The sequence below is a fragment of the Cetorhinus maximus genome, chromosome 21 (genome assembly GCF_964194155.1).
Source record: "Cetorhinus maximus chromosome 21, sCetMax3.hap1.1, whole genome shotgun sequence".
NCBI classification, from domain to species: Eukaryota; Metazoa; Chordata; class Chondrichthyes; order Lamniformes; family Cetorhinidae; genus Cetorhinus; species Cetorhinus maximus.
In genome coordinates this window covers 38767145-38791819 of record NC_135899.1, presented here as the reverse complement: position 1 = coordinate 38791819, position 24675 = coordinate 38767145, and the positions used below count along the sequence as shown (strand labels likewise).

General features: G+C 53.9%; 2 protein-coding genes across 2 annotated transcripts in view; one reads left to right on the top strand and one right to left on the bottom strand.

Moving 5' to 3' along the window:
• Window positions 1-24675, bottom strand: part of LOC144695199 (uncharacterized) — a 425892-nt gene that overhangs the window by 133507 nt on the left and 267710 nt on the right. The gene's annotated exons all lie outside the window — the stretch shown is intronic.
• The window catches only part of LOC144695466 (uncharacterized), a 409626-nt gene that overhangs the window by 167967 nt on the left and 216984 nt on the right, over window positions 1-24675 (top strand).

The following is a 24675-nucleotide window of genomic DNA, read 5'->3' as shown; positions in this document are numbered from 1 at the left end:
CCCGCCACTCTCCACAACCTCTTCAAACTGATGTCCCCGCCGCTCTCCGCATCCTTTTCAAGATGAAGTCCCCGTCACTCTCCGCGTCCTTTTCAAACTGATGTCCCCGCCACTCTCCGCGTCCTTTTCACACTGAAGTCCCCGCCGCTCTCCACGTCCTTTTGAAACTGAGGTGCCCGCCACTCTCCACGTCCTTTTCAAACTGAAGTCCCCGCCGCCCTCCACACCCTTTTCAAACTGAATTCGCCGCCGCTCTCCACACCCTTTTCAAACTGAATTCCCGCCGCTCTCTGCATCCTTTTCAAACTGCAGTCCCCGCCGCTCTCCACACCCTTTTCAAACTGAATTCCCCGCCGCTCTCCACACCCTTTTCAAACTGAATTCCCCGCCGCTCTCCACACACTTTTCAAACTGAATTCCCGCCGCTCTCTGCATCCTTTTCAAACTGCAGTCCCCGCCGCTCTCCACACCCTTTTCAAACTGAATTCCCGCTGCTCATCGCACCCTTTACAAACTGAAGTCCCCGCCGCCCTTCGCGTCCTTTTCAAACTGAAGTCCCCGTCACTCTCCGCGTCCTTTTCAAACTGATGTCCCCGTCACTCTCCACGTCCCTTTCAAACTGAAGTCCCTGTCACTCTCCACGTCCTTTTCAAACTGAATTCCCCGCCGCTCTCCACGTCTTTTTCAAACTGAAGTCCCCGCCGCTCTCCGCGTCCTTTTGAAACTGAAGTCCCCGTCACTCTCAACGTCATTTTCAAACTGAAGTCCCCACCGCACTCCACGTCCTTTTCAAACTGAAGTCCCCGCCGCTCTCCACACCCTTTTCAAACTGAAGTCCCTGCCGCTCTCCGCGTCCTTTTCACACTGAGGTCCCCGCCGCTCTCCGTGTCCTTTTCAAACTGAAGTCCCTGCCGCTCTCCACGTCCTTTTCAAATTGAAGTCTCCGCCGCTCTCCACACCCTTTTCACACTGAAGTCCCCGCCGCTCTCCGCGTCCTTTTCACACTGAAGTCCCCGCCGCTTTCCGTGTCCTTTTCAAACTCAAGTCCCCGCCGCTCTCCACGTCCTTTTCAAACTGAAGTCCCCGCCGCTCTCCGCACCCTTTTCAAACTGAAGTCCCCGCCGCTCTACACGTCCTTTTCAAGCTGAATTCCCCGCCGCTCTCCATGTCCTTTACAAACTGAATTCCCCGCCGCTCTCCACGTCCTTTTCAAGCTGAAGTCCACGCCGCTCTCCACGTCCTTTTCAAACTGAAGTCCCCGCCGCTATCCGGACCCTTTTCAAACTGAATTCCCGATGCTCTCCGCACCCTTTTCAAACTGAAGTCCCCGCCGCTCTCCACACCCTTTTCAAACTGAATTCCCCGCCGCTCTCCACACCCTTTTCAAACTGAATTCCCGCCGCTCTCCGCGTCTTTTTCAAACTGCAGTCCCCGCCGCTCTCCACACCCTTTTCAAACTGAATTCCCGCCGCTCTCCGCACCCTTTACAAACTGAAGTCCCCGCCGCTCTTCGCGTCCTTTTCAAACTGAAGTCCCCGCCACTCTCCACGTCCATTTAAAACTGAAAGCCCCGCCGCTGTCCACAGACTATTCAAATCGAAATCCCCGCCGCTCTCCACAACCTCTTCAAACTGAATTCCCCGCCGCTCTCCACGCCCTTTTCAAACTGAAGTTCACGCCACTCTCCACGTCCATTTAAAACTGAAGTCCCCGCCGCTCTCCGCGTCCTTTTCAAACTGAAGTCCCCGTCACTCTCCGCGTCCTTTTCAAACTGATGTTCCCGTCACTCTCCATGTCACTTTCAAACTGTAGTCCCTGTCACTCTCCATGTCCTTTTCAAACTGAAGTCCCTGCCGCTCTCCACGTCCTTTTCAAACTGAAATCCCCGCCACTCTCCACGTCATTTTCATACTGAAGTTCCTGCCGCTCTCCGCGTCGTCTTCAAACTGAATTCCTGCCGCTCTCCGTGTCCTTTTCAAGCTGAATTCCCCGCCGCTCTCCACGTCCTTTACAGACTGAAGTCCCCGCCGCTCTCCACGTCCTTTACAAACTGAAGTCCCCGCCGCTCTCCACGTCCTTTACAAACTGAAGTCCCCGCCGCTCTCTGCACCCTTTTCAAACTGAATTCCCGCCGCTCTCCGCACCCTTTTCAAACTGAAGTCCCCGCCGCTCTCCGCACCCTTTTCAAACTGAATTCCCGCCACTCTCCGCACCCTTTTCAAACTGAATTACTGCCGCTCTCCACACCCTTTTCAAATTGATGTCCCCGCCGCTCTCCGCACCCTTTACAAACTGAAGTCCCCGCCGCTCTCCGCACCCTTTTCAAACTGAATTCCCGCTGCTCTCCGCACCCTTTTCACACTGACGTCCCCGCCACTCTCCGTGTCCTTTTCAAACTGAAGTCCCCGCCACTCTCCATGTCCTTTTCAAACTGAAGTCCCCGCCGCTCTCCACAACCTCTTCAAACTGAGGTTCCCGCCGCTCTCCGCATCCATTTCAAGCTGAAGTCCCCGTCACTCTCGGCACCCTTTACAAACTGAAGTCCCCGCCGCTCTCCGCACCCTTTTCAAACTGAATTCCCGCTGCTCTCCGCACCCTTTTCACACTGAAGTCCCCACCGCTCTCCACACCCTTTTCAAACTGAAGTCCCCGCCGCTCTCCGTGTCCTTTTCAAACTGAAGTCCCCGCCACTCTCCATGTCCTTTTCAAACTGAAGTCCCCGCCGCTCTCCACACCCTTTTCAAACTGAATTCCCGCCACTCTCCGCACCCTTTTCAAACTGAATTACTGCCGCTCTCCACACCCTTTTCAAATTGATGTCCCCGCCGCTCTCTGCACCCTTTACAAACTGAAGTCCCCGCCGCTCTCCGCACCCTTTTCAAACTGAATTCCCGCTGCTCTCCGCACCCTTTTCACACTGAAGTCCCCGCCACTCTCCGTGTCCTTTTCAAACTGAAGTCCCCGCCACTCTCCATGTCCTTTTCAAACTGAAGTCCCCGCCGCTCTCCACAACCTCTTCAAACTGATGTTCCCGCCGCTCTCCGCATCCATTTCAAGCTGAAGTCCCCGTCACTCTCCGCACCCTTTACAAACTGAAGTCCCCGCCGCTCTGCGCACCCTTTTCAAACTGAATTCCCGCTGCTCTCCGCACCCTTTTCACACTGAAGTCCCCACCGCTCTCCACACCCTTTTCAAACTGAAGTCCCCGTCGCTCTCCGTGTCCTTTTCAAACTGATGTCCCCGCCACTCTCCATGTCCTTTTCAAACTGAAGTCCCCGCCGCTCTTCACAACCTCTTCAAACTGATGTCCCCGCCGCTCTCCGCATCCTTTTCAAGCTGAAGTCCCCGTCACTCTCCGCGTCCTTTTCAAACTGATGTCCCCGCCGCTCTCCGCGTCCTTTTCACACTGAAGTCCCCGCCGCTCTCCACGTCCTTTTGAAACTGAGGTGCCCGCCGCTCTCCACGTCCTTTTCAAACTGAAGTCCCCGCCGCCCTCCGCACCCTTTTCAAACTGAATTCCCCGCCGCTCCCCACACCCTTTTCAAACTAAATTACCCGCCGCTCTCCACAACCTTTTCAAACTGAATTCCCGCCGCTCTCTGCATCCTTTTCAAACTGCAGTCCCCGCCGCTCTCCACACCCTTTTCAAACTGAATTCCCCGCCGCTCTCCACACCCTTTTCAAACTGAATTCGCCGCCGCTCTCCACACCCTTTTCAAACTGAATTCCCGCCGCTCTCTGCGTCCTTTTCAAAATCAAGTCCCCGCCGCTCTCCGCACCCTTTTCAAGCTGAAGTCCACGCCGCTCTCCGCGTCCTTTTCAAACTGAGGTCCCCGCCGCTGTCCGCACCCTTTTCAAACTGAATTCCCGCTGCTCTCCGCACCCTTTTCACACTGAAGTCCCCACCGCTCTCCGTACCCTTTTCAACCTGAAGTCCCCGCCGCTCTCCGCGTCCTTTTCAAACTGAAGTCCCCGCCGCTCTCCACGTCCTTTTCAAACTGAATTCCCCGCCGCTCTCTGCACCCTTTTCAAACTGAACTCCCCGCCGCTCTCCACGTCCTTTTCAAAATCAAGTCCCCGCCGCTCTCCGCACCCTTTTCAAACTGAATTCCCCGCCGCTCTCCGCGTCCTTTTCAGACTGAAGTCCCCGCTGCTCTCCGCGTCCTTTTCAAACTGAAGTCCCCGTCACTCTCCGCGTCCTTTTCACACTGAAGTCCCCGCCGCTCTCCACACGCTTTTCAAACTGAATTCCCCGCCGCTCTCCACACCCTTTTCAAACTGAATTCCCGCCGCTCTCCGCACCCTTTACAAACTGAAGTCCCCGCCGCTCTTCGCGTCCTTTTCAAACTGAAGTCCCCGCCACTCTCCGCGTCCATTTAAAACTGAAATCCCCGCCGCTCTCCACAGACTCTTCAAATCGAAATCCCCGCCGCTCTCCACAACCTCTTCAAACTGAATTCCCCGCCGCTCTCCACACCCTTTTCAAACTGAAGTTCCCGCCACTCTCCACGTCCATTTTAAACTGAAGTCCCCGCCGCTCTCCGCGTCCTTTTCAAACTGAAGTCCCCGTCACTCTCCGCGTCCTTTTCAAACTGATGTCCCCGTCACTCTCCATGTCACTTTCAAACTGAAGTCCCTGTCACTCTCCATGTCCTTTTCAAACTGAAGTCCCTGCCACTCTCCACGTCATTTTCAAACTGAAATCCCCGCCACTCTCCATGTCCTTTTCAAACTGAAGTCCGTGCCACTCTCCACGTCCTTTTCAAACTGAAATCCCCGCCACTCTCCAATTCATTTTCATACTGAAGTCCCCGCCGCTCTCCACGTCCTTTACAAACTGAAGTCCCCGCCGCTCTCCACGTCCTTTTCAAACTGAAGTCCCCGCCGCTCTCCGCACCCTTTTCAAACCGAAGTCCCCGCCGCTCTCCGCACCCTTTTCAAACTGAAGTCCCCGCCGCTCTCCGCACCCTTTTCAAACTGAATTCCCGCCACTCTCCGCACCCTTTTCAAACTGAATTCCTGCCGCTCTCCACACCCTTTTCAAATTGAAGTCCCCGCCGCTCTCCGCACCCTTTACAAACTGAAGTCCCCGCCGCTCTCCGCACCCTTTTCAAACTGAAGTCCCCGCCGCTCTCCGTGTCCTTTTCAAACTGAAGTCCCCGCCACTCTCCAAGTCCTTTTCAAACTGAAGTCCCCGCCGCTCTCCACAACCTCTTCAAACTGATGTCCCCGCCGCTCTCCGAATCCTTTTCAAGCTGAAGTCCCTGTCACTCTCCGCGTCCTTTTCAAACTGATGTCCCCGCCGCTCTCCGCGTCCTTTTCACACTGAAGTCCCCGCCGCTCTCCACGTCCTTTTGAAACTGAGATCCCCGCCGCTCTCCACGTCCTTTTCAAACTGAAGTCCCCGCCGCCCTCCACACCCTTTTCAAACTGAATTCCCCGCCGCTCTCCACACCCTTTTCAAACTGAATTCCCGCCGCTCTCTGCGTCCTTTTCAAACTGCAGTCCCCGCCGCTCTCCACACCCTTTTCAAACTGAATTCCCGCTGCTCTCCGCACCCTTTACAAACTGAAGTCCCCGCCGCCCTTCGCGTCCTTTTCAAACTGATGTCCCCGTCACTCTCCACGTCCCTTTCAAACTGAAGTCCCCGCCACTCTCCACGTCCATTTAAAACTGAAATCCCCGCCGCTGTCCACAGACTATTCAAATCGAAATCCCCGCCGCTCTCCACAACCTCTTTTAACTGAATTCCCCGCCGCTCTCCACGCCCTTTTCAAACTGAAGTTCACGCCACTCTCCACGTCCATTTAAAACTGAAGTCCCCGCCGCTCTCCGCGTCCTTTTCAAACTGAAGTCCCCGTCACTCTCCGCGTCCTTTTCAAACTGATGTTCCCGTCACTCTCCATGTCACTTTCAAACTGTAGTCCCTGTCACTCTCCATGTCCTTTTCAAACTGAAGTCCCTGCCGCTCTCCACGTCCTTTTCAAACTGAAATCCCCGCCACTCTCCACGTCATTTTCATACTGAAGTTCCTGCCGCTCTCCGCGTCGTCTTCAAACTGAATTCCTGCCGCTCTCCGTGTCCTTTTCAAGCTGAATTCCCCGCCGCTCTCCACGTCCTTTACAGACTGAAGTCCCCGCCGCTCTCCACGTCCTTTACAAACTGAAGTCCCCGCCGCTCTCTGCACCCTTTTCAAACTGAATTCCCGCCGCTCTCCGCACCCTTTTCAAACTGAAGTCCCCGCCGCTCTCCGCACCCTTTTCAAACTGAATTCCCGCCACTCTCCGCACCCTTTTCAAACTGAATTACTGCCGCTCTCCACACCCTTTTCAAATTGATGTCCCCGCCGCTCTCCGCACCCTTTACACATGAAGTCCCCGCCGCTCTCCGCACCCTTTTCAAACTGAATTCCCGCTGCTCTCCGCACCCTTTTCACACTGACGTCCCCGCCACTCTCCGTGTCCTTTTCAAACTGAAGTCCCCGCCACTCTCCATGTCCTTTTCAAACTGAAGTCCCCGCCGCTCTCCACAACCTCTTCAAACTGATGTTCCCGCCGCTCTCCGCATCCATTTCAAGCTGAAGTCCCCGTCACTCTCGGCACCCTTTACAAACTGAAGTCCCCGCCGCTCTCCGCACCCTTTTCAAACTGAATTCCCGCTGCTCTCCGCACCCTTTTCACACTGAAGTCCCCACCGCTCTCCACACCCTTTTCAAACTGAAGTCCCCGCCGCTCTCCGTGTCCTTTTCAAACTGAAGTCCCCGCCACTCTCCATGTCCTTTTCAAACTGAAGTCCCCGCCGCTCTCCGCACCCTTTTCAAACTGAATTCCCGCCACTCTCCGCACCCTTTTCAAACTGAATTACTGCCGCTCTCCACACCCTTTTCAAATTGATGTCCCCGCCGCTCTCTGCACCCTTTACAAACTGAAGTCCCCGCCGCTCTCCGCACTCTTTTCAAACTGAATTCCCGCTGCTCTCCGCACCCTTTTCACACTGAAGTCCCCGCCACTCTCCGTGTCCTTTTCAAACTGAAGTCCCCGCCACTCTCCATGTCCTTTTCAAACTGAAGTCCCCGCCGCTCTCCACAACCTCTTCAAACTGATGTTCCCGCCGCTCTCCGCATCCATTTCAAGCTGAAGTCCCCGTCACTCTCCGCACCCTTTACAAACTGAAGTCCCCGCCGCTCTGCGCACCCTTTTCAAACTGAATTCCCGCTGCTCTCCGCACCCTTTTCACACTGAAGTCCCCACCGCTCTCCACACCCTTTTCAAACTGAAGTCCCCGTCGCTCTCCGTGTCCTTTTCAAACTGATGTCCCCGCCACTCTCCATGTCCTTTTCAAACTGAAGTCCCCGCCGCTCTTCACAACCTCTTCAAACTGATGTCCCCGCCGCTCTCCGCATCCTTTTCAAGCTGAAGTCCCCGTCACTCTCCGCGTCCTTTTCAAACTGATGTCCCCGCCGCTCTCCGCGTCCTTTTCACACTGAAGTCCCCGCCGCTCTCCACGTCCTTTTGAAACTGAGGTGCCCGCCGCTCTCCACGTCCTTTTCAAACTGAAGTCCCCGCCGCCCTCCGCACCCTTTTCAAACTGAATTCCCCGCCGCTCCCCACACCCTTTTCAAACTAAATTACCCGCCGCACTCCACAACCTTTTCAAACTGAATTCCCGCCGCTCTCTGCATCCTTTTCAAACTGCAGTCCCCGCCGCTCTCCACACCCTTTTCAAACTGAATTCCCCGCCGCTCTCCACACCCTTTTCAAACTGAATTCGCCGCCGCTCTCCACACCCTTTTCAAACTGAATTCCCGCCGCTCTCTGCGTCCTTTTCAAAATCAAGTCCCCGCCGCTCTCCGCACCCTTTTCAAGCTGAAGTCCACGCCGCTCTCCGCGTCCTTTTCAAACTGAGGTCCCCGCCGCTGTCCGCACCCTTTTCAAACTGAATTCCCGCTGCTCTCCGCACCCTTTTCACACTGAAGTCCCCACCGCTCTCCGTACCCTTTTCAACCTGAAGTCCCCGCCGCTCTCCGCGTCCTTTTCAAACTGAAGTCCCCGCCGCTCTCCACGTCCTTTTCAAACTGAATTCCCCGCCGCTCTCTGCACCCTTTTCAAACTGAACTCCCCGCCGCTCTCCACGTCCTTTTCAAAATCAAGTCCCCGCCGCTCTCCGCACCCTTTTCAAGCTGAAGTCCACGCCGCTCTCCACACCCTTTCCAAACTGAATTCCCTCCGCTCTCCGTACCCTTTTCAACCTGAAGTCCCCGCCGCTCTCCGCGTCCTTTTCAAACTGAAGTCCCCGCTTCTCTCCACGTCCTTTTCAAACTGAATTCCCCGCCGCTCTCCGCGTCCTTTTCAAACTGAAGTCCCCGCCGCTCTCTGCATCTTTTTCAAACTGAATTCCCCGCCGCTGTCCACCCCCTTTTCAAACTGAAGTGCCCGCCGCTCTCCACACGCCTTTCAAACTGAATTCCCGCCGCTCTCCGCACCCTTTTCAAACTGAATTCCCCGCCGCTCTCCGCGTCCTTTTCAGACTGAAGTCCCCGCTGCTCTCCGCGTCCTTTTCAAACTGAAGTCCCCGTCACTCTCCGCGTCCTTTTCACACTGAAGTCCCCGCCGCTCTCCACACGCTTTTCAAACTGAATTCCCCGCCGCTCTCCACACCCTTTTCAAACTGAATTCCCGCCGCTCTCCGCACCCTTTACAAACTGAAGTCCCCGCCGCTCTTCGCGTCCTTTTCAAACTGAAGTCCCCGCCACTCTCCGCGTCCATTTAAAACTGAAATCCCCGCCGCTCTCCACAGACTCTTCAAATCGAAATCCCCGCCGCTCTCCACAACCTCTTCAAACTGAATTCCCCGCCGCTCTCCACACCCTTTTCAAACTGAAGTTCCCGCCACTCTCCACGTCCATTTAAAACTGAAGTCCCCGCCGCTCTCCGCGTCCTTTTCAAACTGAAGTCCCCGTCACTCTCCGCGTCCTTTTCAAACTGATGTCCCCGTCACTCTCCACGTCACTTTCAAACTGAAGTCCCTGTCACTCTCCATGTCCTTTTCAAACTGAAGTCCCTGCCACTCTCCACGTCATTTTCAAACTGAAATCCCCGCCACTCTCCATGTCCTTTTCAAACTGAAGTCCGTGCCACTCTCCACGTCCTTTTCAAACTGAAATCCCCGCCACTCTCCAATTCATTTTCATACTGAAGTCCCCGCCGCTCTCCACGTCCTTTACAAACTGAAGTCCCCGCCGCTCTCCACGTCCTTTTCAAACTGAAGTCCCCGCCGCTCTCCGCACCCTTTTCAAACCGAAGTCCCCGCCGCTCTCCGCACCCTTTTCAAACTGAAGTCCCCGCCGCTCTCCGCACCCTTTTCAAACTGAATTCCCGCCACTCTCCGCACCCTTTTCAAACTGAATTCCTGCCGCTCTCCACACCCTTTTCAAATTGAAGTCCCCGCCGCTCTCCGCACCCTTTACAAACTGAAGTCCCCGCCGCTCTCCGCACCCTTTTCAAACTGAAGTCCCCGCCGCTCTCCGTGTCCTTTTCAAACTGAAGTCCCCGCCATTCTCCAAGTCCTTTTCAAACTGAAGTCCCCGCCGCTCTCCACAACCTCTTCAAACTGATGTCCCCGCCGCTCTCCGAATCCTTTTCAAGCTGAAGTCCCTGTCACTCTCCGCGTCCTTTTCAAACTGATGTCCCCGCCGCTCTCCGCGTCCTTTTCACACTGAAGTCCCCGCCGCTCTCCACGTCCTTTTGAAACTGAGATCCCCGCCGCTCTCCACGTCCTTTTCAAACTGAAGTCCCCGCCGCCCTCCACACCCTTTTCAAACTGAATTCCCCGCCGCTCTCCACACCCTTTTCAAACTGAATTCCCGCCGCTCTCTGCGTCCTTTTCAAACTGCAGTCCCCGCCGCTCTCCACACCCTTTTCAAACTGAATTCCCGCTGCTCTCCGCACCCTTTACAAACTGAAGTCCCCGCCGCCCTTCGCGTCCTTTTCAAACTGATGTCCCCGTCACTCTCCACGTCCCTTTCAAACTGAAGTCCCTGTCACTCTCCATGTCCTTTTCAAACTGAATTCCCCGCCGCTCTCCATGTCCTTTTGAAACTGAGATCCCCGCCGCTCTCCACGTCCTTTTCAAACTGAAGTCCCCGCCGCCCTCCGCACCCTTTTCAAACTGAATTCCCCGCCGCTCTCCACACCCTTTTCAAACTGAATTCCCGCCGCTCTCTGCGTCCTTTTCAAACTGCAGTCCCCGCCGCTCTCCACACCCTTTTCAAACTGAATTCCCGCTGCTCTCCGCACCCTTTACAAACTGAAGTCCCCGCCGCCCTTCGCGTCCTTTTCAAACTGAAGTCCCCGTCACTCTCCGCGTCCTTTTCAAACTGATGTCCCCGTCACTCTCCACGTCCCTTTCAAACTGAAGTCCCTGTCACTCTCCATGTCCTTTTCAAACTGAATTCCCCGCCGCTCTCCATGTCCTTTTCAAACTGAATTCCCCGCCGCTCTCCACGTCCTTTTCAAACTGAAGTCCCCGCCGCTCTCCACACCCTTTTCAAACTGAAGTCCCTGCCGCTCTCCACACCCTTTTCAAACTGAAGTCCCCGCCGCTCTCCACGTCCTTTTCAAACTGAAGTCCCCGCCACTCTCCGTGTCCGTTTCAAACTGAAGTCCCCGCCGCTCTCCACACCCTTTTCAAACTGAAGTCCCCTCCGCTCTCCGTGTCCATTTCAAACTGAAGTCCCTGCCGCTCTCCACTCGCTTTTCAAACTGAAGTCCCCGCCGCTCTCCACACCCTTTTCAAACTGAAGTCCCCGCCGCTCTCCGTGTCCTTTTCAAACTGAAGTCCCCGCTGCTCTCCGTGTCCTTTTCAAACTGAAGTCCCCGCCGCTCTCCACACCCTTTTCAAACTGAAGTCCCCACCGCTCTCCACACCCTTTTCAAACTGAAGTCCCCGCCGCTCTCTGCGTCCTTTTCACACTGAGGTCCCCGCCGCTCTCCGTGTCCTTTTCAATCTGAAGTCCCTGCCGCTCTCCACGTCCTTTTCAAACTGAAGTCTCCGCCTCTCTCCACACCCTTTTCACACTGAAGTCCCCGCCGCTCTCCGCGTCTTTTTCACACTGAAGTCCCCGCCGCTCTCCGCACCCTTTTCAAGCTGAAGTCCACGCCGCTCTCCACACCCTTTTCAAACTGAATTCCCTCCGCTCTCCGTACCCTTTTCAACCTGAAGTCCCCGCCGCTCTCCGCGTCCTTTTCAAACTGAAGTCCCCGCCTCTCTCCACGTCCTTTTCAAACTGAATTCCCCGCCGCTCTCCGCATCCTTTTCAAACTGAAGTCCCCGCCGCTCTCTGCATCTTTTTCAAACTGAATTCCCCGCCGCTGTCCACCCCCTTTTCAAACTGAAGTGCCCGCCGCTCTCCACACGCCTTTCAAACTGAATTCCCGCCGCTCTCCGCACCCTTTTCAAACTGAATTCCCCGCCGCTCTCCGCGTCCTTTTCAGACTGAAGTCCCCGCCGCTCTCCGCGTCCTTTTCAAACTGAAGTCCCCGTCACTCTCCGCGTCCTTTTCACACTGAAGTCCCCGCCGCTCTCCACACGCTTTTCAAACTGAATTCCCCGCCGCTCTCCACACCCTTTTCAAACTGAATTCCCGCCGCTCTCCGCACCCTTTACAAACTGAAGTCCCCGCCGCTCTTCGCGTCCTTTTCAAACTGAAGTCCCCGCCACTCTCCGCGTCCATTTAAAACTGAAATCCCCGCCGCTCTCCACAGACTCTTCAAATCGAAATCCCCGCCGCTCTCCACAACCTCTTCAAACTGAATTCCCCGCCGCTCTCCACACCCTTTTCAAACTGAATTCCTGCTGCTCTCCGCACCCTTTACAAACTGAAGTCCCCGCCGCCCTTCGCGTCCTTTTCAAACTGATGTCCCCGTCACTCTCCACGTCCCTTTCAAACTGAAGTCCCTGTCACTCTCCATGTCCTTTTCAAACTGAATTCCCCGCCGCTCTCCATGTCCTTTTCAAACTGAATTCCCCGCCGCTCTCCACGTCCTTTTCAAACTGAAGTCCCCGCCGCTCTCCACACCCTTTTCAAACTGAAGTCCCTGCCGCTCTCCACACCCTTTTCAAACTGAAGTCCCCGCCGCTCTCCACATCCTTTTCAAACTGAAGTCCCCGCCACTCTCCGTGTCCGTTTCAAACTGAAGTCCCCGCCGCTCTCCACACCCTTTTCAAACTGAAGTCCCCGCCGCTCTCCGTGTCCATTTCAAACTGAAGTCCCCGCCGCTCTCCACTCGCTTTTCAAACTGAAGTCCCCGCCGCTCTCCACACCCTTTTCAAACTGAAGTCCCCGCCGCTCTTCGTGTCCTTTTCAAACTGAAGTCCCCGCTGCTCTCCGTGTCCTTTTCAAACTGAAGTCCCCGCCGCTCTCCACACCCTTTTCAAACTGAAGTCCCCACCGCTCTCCACACCCTTTTCAAACTGAAGTCCCCGCCACTCTCCGCGTCCTTTTCACACTGAGGTCCCCGCCGCTCTCCGTGTCCTTTTCAATCTGAAGTCCCTGCCGCTCTCCACGTCCTTTACAGACTGAAGTCCCCGCCGCTCTCCACGTCCTTTACAAACTGAAGTCCCCGCCGCTCTCTGCACCCTTTTCAAACTGAATTCCCGCCGCTCTCCGCACCCTTTTCAAACTGATGTCCCCGCCGCTCTCCGCACCCTTTTCAAACTGAATTCCCGCCACTCTCCGCACCCTTTTCAAACTGAATTACTGCCGCTCTCCACACCCTTTTCAAATTGATGTCCCCGCCGCTCTCCGCACCCTTTACACATGAAGTCCCCGCCGCTCTCCGCACCCTTTTCAAACTGAATTCCCGCTGCTCTCCGCACCCTTTTCACACTGACGTCCCCGCCACTCTCCGTGTCCTTTTCAAACTGAAGTCCCCGCCACTCTCCATGTCCTTTTCAAACTGAAGTCCCCGCCGCTCTCCACAACCTCTTCAAACTGATGTTCCCGCCGCTCTCCGCATCCATTTCAAGCTGAAGTCCCCGTCACTCTCGGCACCCTTTACAAACTGAAGTCCCCGCCGCTCTCCGCACCCTTTTCAAACTGAATTCCCGCTGCTCTCCGCACCCTTTTCACACTGAAGTCCCCACCGCTCTCCACACCCTTTTCAAACTGAAGTCCCCGCCGCTCTCCGTGTCCTTTTCAAACTGAAGTCCCCGCCACTCTCCATGTCCTTTTCAAACTGAAGTCCCCGCCGCTCTCCGCACCCTTTTCAAACTGAATTCCCGCCACTCTCCGCACCCTTTTCAAACTGAATTACTGCCGCTCTCCACACCCTTTTCAAATTGATGTCCCCGCCGCTCTCTGCACCCTTTACAAACTGAAGTCCCCGCCGCTCTCCGCACTCTTTTCAAACTGAATTCCCGCTGCTCTCCGCACCCTTTTCACACTGAAGTCCCCGCCACTCTCCGTGTCCTTTTCAAACTGAAGTCCCCGCCACTCTCCATGTCCTTTTCAAACTGAAGTCCCCGCCGCTCTCCACAACCTCTTCAAACTGATGTTCCCGCCGCTCTCCGCATCCATTTCAAGCTGAAGTCCCCGTCACTCTCCGCACCCTTTACAAACTGAAGTCCCCGCCGCTCTGCGCACCCTTTTCAAACTGAATTCCCGCTGCTCTCCGCACCCTTTTCACACTGAAGTCCCCACCGCTCTCCACACCCTTTTCAAACTGAAGTCCCCGTCGCTCTCCGTGTCCTTTTCAAACTGATGTCCCCGCCACTCTCCATGTCCTTTTCAAACTGAAGTCCCCGCCGCTCTTCACAACCTCTTCAAACTGATGTCCCCGCCGCTCTCCGCATCCTTTTCAAGCTGAAGTCCCCGTCACTCTCCGCGTCCTTTTCAAACTGATGTCCCCGCCGCTCTCCGCGTCCTTTTCACACTGAAGTCCCCGCCGCTCTCCACGTCCTTTTGAAACTGAGGTGCCCGCCGCTCTCCACGTCCTTTTCAAACTGAAGTCCCCGCCGCCCTCCGCACCCTTTTCAAACTGAATTCCCCGCCGCTCCCCACACCCTTTTCAAACTAAATTACCCGCCGCACTCCACAACCTTTTCAAACTGAATTCCCGCCGCTCTCTGCATCCTTTTCAAACTGCAGTCCCCGCCGCTCTCCACACCCTTTTCAAACTGAATTCCCCGCCGCTCTCCACACCCTTTTCAAACTGAATTCGCCGCCGCTCTCCACACCCTTTTCAAACTGAATTCCCGCCGCTCTCTGCGTCCTTTTCAAAATCAAGTCCCCGCCGCTCTCCGCACCCTTTTCAAGCTGAAGTCCACGCCGCTCTCCGCGTCCTTTTCAAACTGAGGTCCCCGCCGCTGTCCGCACCCTTTTCAAACTGAATTCCCGCTGCTCTCCGCACCCTTTTCACACTGAAGTCCCCACCGCTCTCCGTACCCTTTTCAACCTGAAGTCCCCGCCGCTCTCCGCGTCCTTTTCAAACTGAAGTCCCCGCCGCTCTCCACGTCCTTTTCAAACTGAATTCCCCGCCGCTCTCTGCACCCTTTTCAAACTGAACTCCCCGCCGCTCTCCACGTCCTTTTCAAAATCAAGTCCCCGCCGCTCTCCGCACCCTTTTCAAGCTGAAGTCCACGCCGCTCTCCACACCCTTTCCAAACTGAATTCCCTCCGCTCTCCGTACCCTTTTCAACCTGAAGTCCCCGCCGCTCTCCGCGTCCTTTTCAAACTGAAGTCCCCGCTTCTCTCCACGTCCTTTTCAAACTGAATTCCCCGCCGCTCTCCGCGTCCTTTTCAAACTGAAGTCCCCGCCGCTCTCTGCATCTTTTTCAAACTGAATTCCCCGCCGCTGTCCACCCCCTTTTCAAACTGAAGTGCCCGCCGCTCTCCACACGCCTTTCAAACTGAATTCCCCGCCGCTCTCCGCGTCCTTTTCAGACTGAAGTCCCCGCTGCTCTCCGCGTCCTTTTCAAACTGAAGTCCCCGTCACTCTCCGCGTCCTTTTCACACTGAAGTCCCCGCCGCTCTCCACACGCTTTTCAAACTGAATTCCCCGCCGCTCTCCACACCCTTTTCAAACTGAATTCCCGCCGCTCTCCGCACCCTTTACAAACTGAAGTCCCCGCCGCTCTTCGCGTCCTTTTCAAACTGAAGTCCCCGCCACTCTCCGCGTCCATTTAAAACTGAAATCCCCGCCGCTCTCCACAGACTCTTCAAATCGAAATCCCCGCCGCTCTCCACAACCTCTTCAAACTGAATTCCCCGCCGCTCTCCACACCCTTTTCAAACTGAAGTTCCCGCCACTCTCCACGTCCATTTAAAACTGAAGTCCCCGCCGCTCTCCGCGTCCTTTTCAAACTGAAGTCCCCGTCACTCTCCGCGTCCTTTTCAAACTGATGTCCCCGTCACTCTCCACGTCACTTTCAAACTGAAGTCCCTGTCACTCTCCATGTCCTTTTCAAACTGAAGTCCCTGCCACTCTCCACGTCATTTTCAAACTGAAATCCCCGCCACTCTCCATGTCCTTTTCAAACTGAAGTCCGTGCCACTCTCCACGTCCTTTTCAAACTGAAATCCCCGCCACTCTCCAATTCATTTTCATACTGAAGTCCCCGCCGCTCTCCACGTCCTTTACAAACTGAAGTCCCCGCCGCTCTCCACGTCCTTTTCAAACTGAAGTCCCCGCCGCTCTCCGCACCCTTTTCAAACCGAAGTCCCCGCCGCTCTCCGCACCCTTTTCAAACTGAAGTCCCCGCCGCTCTCCGCACCCTTTTCAAACTGAATTCCCGCCACTCTCCGCACCCTTTTCAAACTGAATTCCTGCCGCTCTCCACACCCTTTTCAAATTGAAGTCCCCGCCGCTCTCCGCACCCTTTACAAACTGAAGTCCCCGCCGCTCTCCGCACCCTTTTCAAACTGAAGTCCCCGCCGCTCTCCGTGTCCTTTTCAAACTGAAGTCCCCGCCATTCTCCAAGTCCTTTTCAAACTGAAGTCCCCGCCGCTCTCCACAACCTCTTCAAACTGATGTCCCCGCCGCTCTCCGAATCCTTTTCAAGCTGAAGTCCCTGTCACTCTCCGCGTCCTTTTCAAACTGATGTCCCCGCCGCTCTCCGCGTCCTTTTCACACTGAAGTCCCCGCCGCTCTCCACGTCCTTTTGAAACTGAGATCCCCGCCGCTCTCCACGTCCTTTTCAAACTGAAGTCCCCGCCGCCCTCCACACCCTTTTCAAACTGAATTCCCCGCCGCTCTCCACACCCTTTTCAAACTGAATTCCCGCCGCTCTCTGCGTCCTTTTCAAACTGCAGTCCCCGCCGCTCTCCACACCCTTTTCAAACTGAATTCCCGCTGCTCTCCGCACCCTTTACAAACTGAAGTCCCCGCCGCCCTTCGCGTCCTTTTCAAACTGATGTCCCCGTCACTCTCCACGTCCCTTTCAAACTGAAGTCCCTGTCACTCTCCATGTCCTTTTCAAACTGAATTCCCCGCCGCTCTCCATGTCCTTTTGAAACTGAGATCCCCGCCGCTCTCCACGTCCTTTTCAAACTGAAGTCCCCGCCGCCCTCCGCACCCTTTTCAAACTGAATTCCCCGCCGCTCTCCACACCCTTTTCAAACTGAATTCCCGCCGCTCTCTGCGTCCTTTTCAAACTGCAGTCCCCGCCGCTCTCCACACCCTTTTCAAACTGAATTCCCGCTGCTCTCCGCACCCTTTACAAACTGAAGTCCCCGCCGCCCTTCGCGTCCTTTTCAAACTGAAGTCCCCGTCACTCTCCGCGTCCTTTTCAAACTGATGTCCCCGTCACTCTCCACGTCCCTTTCAAACTGAAGTCCCTGTCACTCTCCATGTCCTTTTCAAACTGAATTCCCCGCCGCTCTCCATGTCCTTTTCAAACTGAATTCCCCGCCGCTCTCCACGTCCTTTTCAAACTGAAGTCCCCGCCGCTCTCCACACCCTTTTCAAACTGAAGTCCCTGCCGCTCTCCACACCCTTTTCAAACTGAAGTCCCCGCCGCTCTCCACGTCCTTTTCAAACTGAAGTCCCCGCCACTCTCCGTGTCCGTTTCAAACTGAAGTCCCCGCCGCTCTCCACACCCTTTTCAAACTGAAGTCCCCTCCGCTCTCCGTGTCCATTTCAAACTGAAGTCCCTGCCGCTCTCCACTCGCTTTTCAAACTGAAGTCCCCGCCGCTCTCCACACCCTTTTCAAACTGAAGTCCCCGCCGCTCTCCGTGTCCTTTTCAAACTGAAGTCCCCGCTGCTCTCCGTGTCCTTTTCAAACTGAAGTCCCCGCCGCTCTCCACACCCTTTTCAAACTGAAGTCCCCACCGCTCTCCACACCCTTTTCAAACTGAAGTCCCCGCCGCTCTCTGCGTCCTTTTCACACTGAGGTCCCCGCCGCTCTCCGTGTCCTTTTCAATCTGAAGTCCCTGCCGCTCTCCACGTCCTTTTCAAACTGAAGTCTCCGCCTCTCTCCACACCCTTTTCACACTGAAGTCCCCGCCGCTCTCCGCGTCTTTTTCACACTGAAGTCCCCGCCGCTCTCCGCACCCTTTTCAAGCTGAAGTCCACGCCGCTCTCCACACCCTTTTCAAACTGAATTCCCTCCGCTCTCCGTACCCTTTTCAACCTGAAGTCCCCGCCGCTCTCCGCGTCCTTTTCAAACTGAAGTCCCCGCCTCTCTCCACGTCCTTTTCAAACTGAATTCCCCGCCGCTCTCCGCGTCCTTTTCAAACTGAAGTCCCCGCCGCTCTCTGCATCTTTTTCAAACTGAATTCCCCGCCGCTGTCCACCCCCTTTTCAAACTGAAGTGCCCGCCGCTCTCCACACGCCTTTCAAACTGAATTCCCGCCGCTCTCCGCACCCTTTTCAAACTGAATTCCCCGCCGCTCTCCGCGTCCTTTTCAGACTGAAGTCCCCGCCGCTCTCCGCGTCCTTTTCAAACTGAAGTCCCCGTCACTCTCCGCGTCCTTTTCACACTGAAGTCCCCGCCGCTCTCCACACGCTTTTCAAACTGAATTCCCCGCCGCTCTCCACACCCTTTTCAAACTGAATTCCCGCCGCTCTCCGCACCCTTTACAAACTGAAGTCCCCGCCGCTCTTCGCGTCCTTTTCAAACTGAAGTCCCCGCCACTCTCCGCGTCCATTTAAAACTGAAATCCCCGCCGCTCTCCACAGACTCTTCAAATCGAAATCCCCGCCGCTCTCCACAACCTCTTCAAACTGAATTCCCCGCCGCTCTCCACACCCTTTTCAAACTGAATTCCTGCTGCTCTCCGCACCCTTTACAAACTGAAGTCCCCGCCGCCCTTCGCGTCCTTTTCAAACTGATGTCCCCGTCACTCTCCACGTCCCTTTCAAACTGAAGTCCCTGTCACTCTCCATGTCCTTTTCAAACTGAATTCCCCGCCGCTCTCCATGTCCTTTTCAAACTGAATTCCCCGCCGCTCTCCACGTCCTTTTCAAACTGAAGTCCCCGCCGCTCTCCACACCCTTTTCAAACTGAAGTCCCTGCCGCTCTCCACACCCTTTTCAAACTGAAGTCCCCGCCGCTCTCCACATCCTTTTCAAACTGAAGTCCCCGCCACTCTCCGTGTCCGTTTCAAACTGAAGTCCCCGCCGCTCTCCACACCCTTTTCAAACTGAAGTCCCCGCCGCTCTCCGTGTCCATTTCAAACTGAAGTCCCCGCCGCTCTCCACTCGCTTTTCAAACTGAAGTCCCCGCCGCTCTCCACACCCTTTTCAAACTGAAGTCCCCGCCGCTCTTCGTGTCCTTTTCAAACTGAAGTCCCCGCTGCTCTCCGTGTCCTTTTCAAACTGAAGTCCCCGCCGCTCTCCACACCCTTTTCAAACTGAAGTCCCCACCGCTCTCCACACCCTTTTCAAACTGAAGTCCCCGCCACTCTCCGCGTCCTTTTCACACTGAGGTCCCCGCCGCTCTCCGTGTCCTTTTCAATCTGAAGTCCCTGCCGCTCTCCACGTCCTTTTCAAACTGAAGTCTCCGCCGCTCTCCACACCCTTTTCACACTGAAGTCCCCGCCGCTCTCCGCGTCTTTTTCACACTGAAGTCCCCGCCGCTCTCCGCGTCCTTTTCAAACTGAAGTCCCCGCCGCTCTCCACGTCCTTTTCAAACTGAAGTCCACGCCGCTCTCCACACCCTTTTCAAACTGAATTCCCTCCGCTCTCCGTACCCTTTTCAACCTGAAGTCCCCGCCGCTCTCCGCGTCCTTTTCAAACTGAAGTCCCCGCCTCTCTCCACGTCCTTTTCAAACTGAATTCCCCGCCGCTCTCCGCGTCCTTTTCAAACTGAAGTCCCCGCCGCTCTCTGCATCTTTTTCAAACTGAATTCCCCGCCGCTGTCCACACCCTTTTCAAACTGAAGTGCCCGCCGCTCTCCACACGCCTTTCAAACTGAATTCCCGCCGCTCTCCGCACCCTTTTCAAACTGAATTCCCCGCCGCTCTCCGCGTCCTTTTCAGACTGAAGTCCCCGCCGCTCTCCGCGTCCTTTTCAAACTGAAGTCCCCGTCACTCTCCGCGTCCTTTTCACACTGAAGTCCCCGCCGCTCTCCACACGCTTTTCAAACTGAATTCCCCGCCGCTCTCCACACCCTTTTCAAACTGAATTCCCACCGCTCTCCGCGTCCTTTTCAAACTGCAGGCCCCGCCGCTCTCCACACCCTTTTCAAACTGAATTCCCGCCGCTCTCCGCACCCTTTACAAACTGAAGTCCCCGCCGCTCTTCGCGTCCTTTTCAAACTGAAGTCCCCGCCACTCTCCGCGTCCATTTAAAGCTGAAATCCCCGCCGCTCTCCACAGACTCTTCAAATCGAAATCCCCGCCGCTCTCCACAACCTCTTCAAACTGAATTCCCCGCCGCTCTCCACACCCTTTTCAAACTGAAGTTCCCGCCACTCTCCACGTCCATTTAAAACTGAAGTCCCCGCCGCTCTCCACGTCCTTTTCAAACTGAAGTCCCCGTCACTCTCCGCGTCCTTTTCAAACTGATGTCCCCGTCACTCTCCACGTCACTTTCAAACTGAAGTCCCTGTCACTCTCCATGTCCTTTTCAAACTGAAGTCCCTGCCGCTCTCCACGTCATTTTCAAACTGAAATCCCCGCCACTCTCCATGTCCTTTTCAAACTGAAGTCCGTGCCGCTCTCCACGTCCTTTTCAAACTGAAGTCCCCGCCGCTCTCCACGTCCTTTTCAAACTGAAGTCCCCGCCGCTCTCCGCACCCTTTTCAAACCGAAGTCCCCGCCGCTCTCCGCATCCTTTTCAAACTGAAGTCCCCGCTGCTCTCCGCACCCTTTTCAAACTGAATTCCCGCCACTCTCCGCACCCTTTTCAAACTGAATTCCTGCCGCTCTCCACACCCTTTTCAAACTGAAGTCCCCGCCACTCTCCAAGTCCTTTTCAAACTGAAGTCCCCGCCGCTCTCCACGCCCATTTAAAACTGAAATCCCCGCCGCTCTCCACAGACTCTTCAAATCGAAATCCCCGCCGCTCTCCACAACCTCTTCAAACTGAATTCCCCGCCGCTCTCCACACCCTTTTCAAACTGAAGTGCCCGCCGCTCTCCACACGCTTTTCAAACTGAATTCCCGCCGCTCTCCGCACCCTTTTCAAACTGAATTCCCCGCCGCTCTCCGCGTCCTTTTCAAACTGAAGTCCCCGCCGCTCTCCGCGTCCTTTTCAAACTGAAGTCCCCGTCACTCTCCGCGTCCTTTTCACACTGAAGTCCCCGCCGCTCTCCACACCCTTTTCAAACTGAATTCCCCGCCGCTCTCCACACCCTTTTCAAACTGAATTCCCGCCGCTCTCCGCGTCCTTTTCAAACTGCAGTCCCCGCCGCTCTCCACACCCTTTTCAAACTGAAGTCCCCACCGCTCTCCAGAACCTCTTCAAACTGATCTCCCCGCTGGTCTCCGCGCCCTTTTCAAATTGAAGTCCCCGTCACTCTCCACAACCTCTTCAAACTGAAGTCCCCGCCGCTCTCCACGTCCTTTTCAAACTGAACTCCCCGCCGCTCTCCACGTCCTTTTCAAACTGAAGTCCCCGCCGCTCTCCACACCCTTTTCAAACTGAAGTCCCTGCCGCTCTCCGCACCCTTTTCAAACTGAAGTCCCCGTCACTGCCCCTGTGTAACGCCATCTGATGACCTGATGTCAGATTCACAAAGGGTCTCTTACAATCTGTCCCATTTTACCTCAAGTCAGAAAGAAATGCCCCACACCACCAGACAAAACAGAAATCTAGTAGTAAAGGAAAGGCAAGCAGACAGCTTCAAGAAGGAGAGAAATGATTTGAGGACCGGGCCATGGAGCGGAGCACCTTAGATCTACAATCTTAACTGGGGCAGGGGCTAAATGGAGGACAGTGGTGAGAAGATTAACCATTACAGAAGATTCTCTGGTTACAACTGAAGAGATAAAAGTGGGCCAAGTGATAACAGCCCCACTCACTAGACAACAGAGAAGAGAGTTGGAGGAGGAGCATAGTGTGGTCGGGCATGTCAAAGACTGTAGAGAGGTTGCTTCTCTCTCCACAGATGCCTGACCTGAATATTTCCTGAATATTTAATTTTTAAATTTATTCTTACATGGAATGTGTGCATTGCCGACAAGGCCAGCTTTTGTTGCCCATCCCTAATCCTTTGAACTGGGCGGCTTGCTAGGTCTTTGCAGAGGGCAGTTAAGAGTCAACAATATTGTTGTGGGTCTGGAGTCACATGTTGGCCAGACCAGGTAAGGTCAGCAGATTTCCTTTCCAAAAGGACATTTGTGAACCCAATAGGTTTTTATGACAATTGATGATAGTCTCAGTAATGGTGACCAAGAAACTATCTTTCAATTCTAGATTTATTGATTGAACCCATGTCCCCAGGGTCTTTGGATTACTAGTCCAATGATATTGCCACTCCATCGCTGTCTCCCCAATACATAATCTGAATATATATCAGGATTCCTGCATTCACAGTATTTAATGTATTTGAAGAGCTGGTTGTGCGCACAAGGGTAGTGTAGACTATGGGTGAATTGATGGAGATTTGAAAATAGCAGTTTGTGTTCATGGCTTCACTTGGACAAATTATTTCAATTGGATAGGTTAAGGAGAACCAAAGGTCATATTTACAAGTTGCGGAAGGGCAGAACTACAGATTCACCAATTGTTAAAAGTAGCAAAGCAGGTCAACAAGGCCATTTTTAAATATCACTGGGGTCCATTTTTTGAGGAATAGAGTTGAAAAGCAGAGAAGTTATGTTGAACTTGTACAGAACCTTGGTTAGACCACACTTGGAGAGCTGTGCACAATTCTGATCTCCAGATTGAAAAAGGACAAAAAGGAACTGGAGAAGGTGCAAAAACCATTGATAAGGATGATATTGAGAATTGAGAGATTGTAACTATCAGGAAAGACTGAACAGGCTAGCACTCTTATCCCTAGAAAAGAGAAGGCTGAGGGGTGACATAATGGAAATCTTTAAAATGATGAATTATAAAATTCTGAATTGGGGGGTAAATGGAGAGAAGATGTTCCCATTTGTGTGGGGGAGTCCAAAACTTTGGCTCAGAAATATAAGATGGTCAATAATAAATCCAATGAGGAATTCAGGAGAAACTTCTTCACCTAGAGAATGATTAGACTGTGGAACTTGCTCCCACAGGGAATGGTTGAGGCGAATAGTTTCGATGTATTTGATGGGAAGCCAGGTAAGTACATGAGGGAGAAAGGAACAGAAGGATCTGCTGATAGAGTGAAATAAATTAGGGAGGGAGAAAGCTCATGCGGAGCATAAGAGCTGGTAGAAAGTAGATGGGCCGAATGGTCTGTTTCCGTGCTTTAAAAACTAGAATGAAAAGGAGAAATACTGGAAATGCTCAAAAGGTCAGGCAGCAACTGTGGAGAAAAGCAGAGTGAACTTTTCAGCTCGAGATGACCTCTCATCAGAAACCAGGTTGGACGCTGGGCGGCTCTTCCTTTTGTCACTCCAGCAGCCAACACACCCCGTCCCTGAATCCCATAGTCTAGATATCTCTAATTTCCTCAGAGTCACTGCTCCAAGTCACAGTGTTATGCTACGAGCAGAGTCAATCTCCGACTGCCAGCCAGACTCAATCGCCAATCACTGACTCAATCTCCACTTCCACTCTATATTTTGTTGCTCCCTACCATGCCCCTCTCCCTGTGCCCCCCTTTCCTCCCCATGCACCCCTAAAACATCCCCTGTGCGCACCCTCTCTCTGTGCAGCCCCTTCCTTTTCCCATCTCCTCTGTGTGCCCCCCTCCCTCGTGCACATGCTGATCCCACCACGGCGCGTCATCGCTGTCTTGGATGCTGTGGGTCTTCCTCTTCTGATCTGCTGTCAAACACATCCGAGGCTACACATCCCACACTGATGTTGTCAGTTTGAAAGCCTCCGAGGATGAAGAATGTTATTCCCACACTAGAAATCTTTGTCAAACATTTACCAGGGGAACTGAGACAGCAGCTGCAATAAGTGCGGTTTTATTCAGATGGGACAATGACAAGTTTAAATCCCTTCCTGATCTGCTGCTCAAAGTCGCCTCCGTTTCACCGGTCAGTTTCCCAAACTTCAGGAAACTCAGGTTACTCCAGAAATATTTGGATTGGCTGTGAGAGACGTCAATCAGAGAGCCCCACCCACTCTGCCCATTCCCTCCTCTTCCTGTTCCACAGCTGCTTCACTTCCTGTAGGGACTCAAAACCAACTCAGGAGATGGTGAGTGAACGAACACAATTTATAATAATTACATCACATAATATCCACACTAATCTTCAGGCAGCCTGACTATCCTGTGGGGAATCAGCTGTGGAAATGCCCCTTATGCTGTGTGAGAACATCCAGCTGAGAGAGCTGTTTACTCGGTGCTTTGTGCTGAACTGTTTGCCTGGAGCTGTGTGTTGGATATTGAGTGTGTTTATTGGAAGCATTTCCCTTCTGATTTACAGGCTGACTTTTGTTGATGGCTCATTACTGAATATGAGAAGGTGAGGTGTAATTATCTGGGAGGTGCAGAGTGTCTGAGGATTCTTACTGATTTCCTATTGTTGAGTTCTGTGTGTGTGTTGGGAGCTGGTTATTATCCTGTGGGCTGTGAATGGTCAGTTCTGTCTGTGTGTTGGGATCTGGATGTTTCCTGTCTTTTCAAATCCCTCCAAGACATCCCGCCATCTCTGTAACCTCATCAGAAAGGAATAAAAACAAAAGACTTGCATTGATATAGAGCCTTTCACAACCACCAGATGTCCCAAAGCTCTTTAGAGCCATTGACATACTCTTGATGTGTTGTCACTGTTGTAGGAATCATGGCAGCCAGTGTGCTCTGTAATCTCCTTCAGATTCACAACTCTCCAAGATATCTGCACTCCTCTAAATCTAACCTGTGTAGTATCCCCGATTTTAATCACTCCACTGTTGGTGGCTGTGCCTTCAGCTGCCTGGATCCAAAGCTCTGGAATTCCCTCTCTAAACCTCTCCGTCTCCCTGCCTCTCTTTCCTCCTGTAAGACACTCTTTAAATCCACCTCTTTAACCAAGTTTCTGGTCATCTGTGCTAATATTACCTTCTCTGCCTCAGTGTTAAATATTGGGACATTGAACTATGTTAAAAGTGCTATGTAAATGCAAGTTGATGTTGAAAGTTGTCAGT